The following is a 6400-nucleotide window of genomic DNA, read 5'->3' as shown; positions in this document are numbered from 1 at the left end:
AAACGACAGTCCATCAATAATTTAACACGTGAAGGTCAGTCAATCTGGAAAATGGAAAATACTTTGAAAGTTTCTTCAAGTGCAGTTGCAAAAACCATCAAGCGCTATGATGAAACTGGCTCTCATGAGGACCGCCACAGGAAAGGAAGACCCAGAGTTACCTCTGCCGCAGAGGATAAATTCATTAGAGTTACCAGCCTCAGATTGCAGCCCAAACAAATGCTTCACAGAGTTCAAGTAACATACACATCTCAACATCAACTGTTCAGAGGAGACTACGTGAATCAGGCTTTCATGGTCAAATTGCTGCAAAGAAACCACATCTAAAGGACACCAATAAGTAGAGACTTGCTTGGGCCAAGAAACAAAAGCTATGGACAATAGACCGTTGGAAATCTGTCCTTCGGTCGATGAGTCCTTTTTTGAGATTTTTGTTTCCAACCACCGTGTCTTTGTGAGATGCAGAGGAGGTGAACGGATGATCTCCTCGTGTGGTTCCCAACGTGAAGCATGGAGGAGGTGTGATGGTGCTTGCTGGTCAGTGATTTATTTAGAATTCAAGGCACACTTAACCAGCTTGGCTACCACAGCATTCTGCAGCGATACGCCATCCCATCTGGTTTGCACTTAGTAGCACTATCATTTGTTTTTCAACAGGACAATGACTCAAAACAGGCTGTGTAAGGGCTATTTGACCAAGAAGGAGAGTGATGGATTTGTTGAACACTTTTTGGGTTACTACATGATTCCATATATTATTTCATAGTTTTGATGTCTTCACTATTATTTTACAATGTAGAAAATAGTAAAAATAAAGAAAAACTCTGGAATGAGTAGATGTCCAAACTTTTGACTGATACTGTATGTAGATAAATACTGAACAAAAATACAAAATGCAACATGCAACAATTTTACAGAGTTACAGTTCATATAAGGAAATCAGTCAATTGAAATAAATAAATTAGACCCTAACCTATAGATTTCACATGACTGGGCTGGGACACTGGATGTGAAGGTCCTGGGTGGATGTGGAGATCCAAATTGTCTATAATGATGTTGGAGGCAGTTTATGGTAGAGAAATTAACATTCAATTCTCTCTGGTGGACATTCCTGCAGTCAGCAGGCCAATTGCACACTCCCTCAAAACTTGAGACATATTTGGCATTGTGTTGTGTGACACAACTGCACATTTTAGAGAGTGGCCTTTTATTTTCCCCAGCACAAGGGGCACCTGTGTAATGATTATGCTATTTAATCAGCTTCTTGATATGCCACACCTGTCAGATGGATGGATTATCTTGGCAAAGGAGAAATGCTCACTAACAGGGTTGTATACTAATTTGTACACAACATGAGAGAAATAACATTTCTGGGATCATTTTTGCAGCTCATGAAACACGGGACCAACATTTCACATGTTGCTTTTATATTTTTTTGTTCAGTGTAAGTTACATGAACTCACTATGTGCAATAGTGTTTAACATGATTTTTCAATGACTACCTCATCTCTGTACCCCACACATAATTATCTTTAAGGTATCTCAGTCGAGAAGTGAATTTCAAGCACAGATTCAACCACCAAGACAAGGGAGGCTTTCCATTGTCTCGCAAAAGCCACCTATTGGTAGATGGGGGAAAGAAAAAAAACGCACATTGAATATCTCTTTGAGCATAGTGAAGTTATTACACTTTTGGAGGTGTATCAATTCATCCAGTCACTACAACGATACAGGCGTCCTTCCTAACTCAGTTGCCGGAGAGGAAGAAAACCGCTTAGGGATTTCACCATGAGGCCAATGGTGACGTTACAACAGTTTAATGCCTGTGATAATTTTCTCCTAAGGATGGATCAACAACATTGTAGTTACTTCACTATAATAACCTTAGAGTGAAAAGAAGGAAGCATGTACAGAATAAAAATATTCCAAAACATGCATGCTGGTTGCAACAAGGCACTAAAGTAATACTGCAAAAAATGTGGCAAAGCAAATTCACTTTTGTCCTGAATACAAAGTGTTGTTTGGGATAAATCCAATACAACACGAGTACCAATCTCCATATTTTCAAACATTGTGGTGGCTGCATCATGTTATGCGTATGCTTGTAATTGTTAATAGACTGGGGAGTTTTTCCGGGATAAAGAAATGTATTAAATAGAGCTAAACGCATGCAAAATCCTGGAGAAAAACCTGGTTCAATCTGCTTTCTACCAGACACTGGAAGATGAATTCCCCTTTCAGTAGGACAATATCCTAAAACACATGGCCAAATCTACACTGGAGTTGTTTACCAAGAAGACAGTTAATGTCCCTGAGTGGCCTACTTATAAGGTTGACTTAAATCTACTTGAAAATCTTTGGCAAGACCTGAAAATGGTTGTCGGGCAATGATAAACAACCAATTTGACAGAGCTTAAAGACATTTGAAAAAAATAGTGGGAAAACATTGCACAATTCCGTTGTGGAAATCTCAGAAAAACTCAGCAGTAATCCCTGCCGAAAGGTGCTTCTACAAAGTATTGAGGGTTGTGAATACATACAGTTAGGTTGGAGTCATTAAAACTCGTTTTTCAACCACTCCACAAATTTCTTGTTAACACACTATAGGTTTTGTTAAGTCGGTTAGGACATCTACTTTGTGCATGACACAAGTATTTTTTCCAACAATTGTTTACAGACAGATTATTTCACTTATAATTCACTGTATCACAATTCCAGTGGGTCAGAAGTTTACATACACTAAGTTGACTGTGCCTTTAAACAACTTGGAAAATTCCAGAAAATTATGTCATGGCTTTAGAAGTTTCTGATAGGCTAATTGACATAATTTGTAGCGGGGTGCGTAATTGGAGGCAGAGAAGTCAGGCGCAAGAGAGCAGAACTGGGTAATATCCGGAGATTTATTAAGCAAAACCAACGGCATCCAGAACAACAAGATAAATGGGCACAAGAATAACCCGCCGTGCGCTCACGGGGAACGTTCACAAGCACTACAATAAACAATCCCATGCAAAAACATGGGGGGAACAGAGGGTTAAATACACAACAAGTAAATGAGGGAATTGAAACCAGGTGTGGAAAAACAAGACAAAACAGTAAAATTAAAAGTGGATCCACGAAGGCTAGAAGACCGGTGACGCCGAGCGCCGCCTGAACAAGGAGAGGACCCGAATTCGGCAGACATAATTTGAGTCAATTGGAGGTGTACTTGTGGATGTATTTCAAGGCCTACCTTCAAACTCAGTGCCTCTTTGCTTGACATCATGGGAAAATCTAAATAAATCAGCCAAGAACTCAAAAAAAAAATGTAGACCTCCACAAGTCTGGTTCATCCTTGGGAGCAATTTCCAAATGCCTGAAGGTACCACGTTCATCTGTACAAACAATAGTACGCAAGTACAAACACCATGAGACCACGCAGCCGTCATACCGCTCAGGAAGGAGACACATTCTGTCTCTTACAGATAAACGTACTTTGGTGCAAAAAGTGCAAATCAATCCCAGAACAACAGCAAAGGACCTTGTGAAGATGCTGGAGAAAACAGGTACAAAAGTATCTATATCCACAGTAAAACGAGTCCTATATCAACATAACCTGAAAGGCCATTCAGCAAGGAAGCCACTGCTCCAAAACCTCCATAAAAAAGCCAGACTACGGTTTGCAACTGCACATGGGAAGAAGATTGTACTTTTTGTAGAAATGTCCTTTGTTCTGATGAAACGAAAATAGAACTGTTTGGCCATAATGACCATCGTTACATTTGGAAGAAAAAGGGGAGGCTTGCAAGCCGAAGAACACCATCCCAACGGTGAAGCACGGGGGTGGCAGCATCATGTTGTGGGGGTGCTTTGCTGCAGGAGGGACTGGTGCACTTCACAAAATAGATGGCATCATGAGGAATTGAAAATTCTGTGGATATATTGAAGCAACATCTCAAGACATCAGTCAGGAAGTTAAAGCTTGGTCACAAATGGATCTTCCAAATGGACAATGACCGCAAGCATACTTCCAAAGTTGTGGCAAAATGGCTTAAGCACAACAAAGTCAAGGTATTGGAGTGGCCATCACAAAGCCCTGACCTCAATCCCATAGAAAATGTGTGGGCAGAACTGAAAAAGCGTGTGCGAGCAAGGAGGCCTACAAACTTGACTCAAGTTACACCAGCTCTGTCAGGAGGAATGGGCCAAAATTCACCCAACGTATTGTGGGAAGCCTGTGGAAGGCTACCCAAAATGTTTGACCCAAGTTAAACAATTTAAAGGCAATGCTACCAAATACTAATTGAGTGTATGTAAACTTCTGACCCACTGGGAATGATGAAATAAATAAAAGCTGAAATAAATCATTCTCTCTACTATTATTCTGACATTTCTCATTCTTAAAATAAAGTGGTGATCCTAACTGACCTAAGACAGGGAATGTTTACTAGGATTAAATGTCAGGAATTGTGAAAAACTGAGTTTAAATGTATTTGGCTAAGGTGTATGTAAACTTCCGACTTCAACTGTATGTAAATGAGATCTGTATTTAATTTTCAATAAACTGCCAAACATTTCTAAAAACATGTTTTCACTGTCATTATGGGTGAGAAAATGTATACATTTAACCCATTTTGAATTCAGGCTAGAGGTCGACCGATTATGATTTTTCAACACAGATACCCACTATTGGAGGACCAAAAAAGCCGATACCGATTAATCGGTCGATTTAAAAAAAAAAAAGTATTTGTAATAATGACAATTACAACAATACTGAATGAACACTTATTTTAACTTAATATAATACATCAATAAAATCAATTTAGCCTCAAGTAAATAATGAAACATGTTCAATTTGGTTTAAATAATGCAAAAACAAAGTGTTGGAGAAGAAAGTAAAAGTGCAACATGTGCTATGTAAGAAAGCTAACGTTCCAGTTCCTTGCTCAGAACATGAGAACATATGAAAGCTGGTGGTTCCTTTTAACATGAGTCTTCAATATTCCCAGGTAAGAAGTTTAGGTTGTAGTTATTATAGGAATTATAGGACTATTTCCCTCTATACCATTTGTATTTCATTAACCTTTGACTATTGGATGTTCTTATAGGCACTTTAGTATTGCCAGTGTAACAGTATAGCTTCCGTCCCTCTCCTCGCCCCTCCCTGGGCTCGAACCAGCAACACAACGACCACAGCCACCATCGAAGCAGCGTTACCCATGCAGAGCAAGGTGAACAACTACTAGAAGGCTCAGAGCGAGTGACGTTTGAAACGCTATTAGCACGTGCTAACTAGCTAGCCATTTCACTTCGGTTACACCAGCCTCATCTCGGGAGTTGATAGGCTTGAAGTCATAAACAGCGCAATGCTTGACGCACAACGAAGAGCTGCTGGCAAAACGAACGAAAGTGCTGTTTGAATGAATGTTTACACACCTGCTTCTGCCTACCACCGCTCAGTCAGATACTTATACTTGTATGCCCAGTCAGATTATATGCAACGCAGGACACGCTAGATAATATCTAGTAATATCATCAACCATGTGTAGTTAACTAGTGATTATGATTGTTTTTTATAAGATAAGTTTAATGCTAGCTAGCAATTTACCTTGGCTTACTGCATTCGCGTAACAGGCAGTCTCCTTGTGGAGTGCAACGAGAGGCAGGTCCTTATTGCGTTGGACTAGTTACCTGTAAGGTTGCAAGATTGGATCCCCCAAGCTGACAAGGTAAATCTGTCGTTCTGCCCCTGAACAAGGCAGTTAACCCACTGTTCCTAGGCCGTCATTGAAAATAAGAATGTGTTCTTAAATGACTTGCCTAGTTAAAAGGTATATAAAAAAAAATATATACATTTTTTTAATCGGCGCCCAAAAATACCGATTTCCGATTGATATGAAAACTTGAAATCGGCCATTCCGATTAATCAGCCGACCTCTAATTCAGGTTGTAACAAAAAAATGTGGAATAAGTCAAGAGTATAAATACTTTGAGGGCACTGTATCATTAATCCAAAAATGTATGTAGCAACTGCCAATTGCCCCATTAACTGTTTGAATAGGTTACAAACACAACCTTTGTCACAATCACTGATTAGACATGGTTGACAGAAAATCTAGTGTGCAAAACATTAGGACCACCTGCTCTTTCCATGACAGACTGACCAGGTGAAAGCTATGATCCCATATTGAGGTCACTTGTTAAATACACTTCCAATCAGTGTAGATGAAGGAGAGGAAACAGGTTAAAGGATTTTAAGCCCAGATACAATTGAGACATGGATTGTGCATGTGTGCCATTGAGAGTGAATGGGCAAGACAAAATATTTAAGTGCCATTGAACGGGGTATTGTAGGTTTGAGTGTGTCAAGAACTGCAATGCTGCCGAGTGTTTCAACTCAACAGTTTTCCGTGTGTATCAC

The 6400-nt window shown here is 39.7% G+C and overlaps 1 protein-coding gene across 1 annotated transcript in view; it reads left to right on the top strand.

Annotated features, from left to right (window-relative positions):
* Positions 1-6400, top strand: part of znf1035 (zinc finger protein 1035) — a 95570-nt gene that overhangs the window by 82418 nt on the left and 6752 nt on the right.

This window comes from Oncorhynchus nerka, linkage group LG3, assembly GCF_034236695.1.
Source record: "Oncorhynchus nerka isolate Pitt River linkage group LG3, Oner_Uvic_2.0, whole genome shotgun sequence".
NCBI classification, from domain to species: domain Eukaryota; kingdom Metazoa; phylum Chordata; class Actinopteri; order Salmoniformes; family Salmonidae; genus Oncorhynchus; species Oncorhynchus nerka.
Note: the sequence above shows the minus strand (reverse complement) of the source record. Positions and strands in the feature narration are given on the sequence as shown.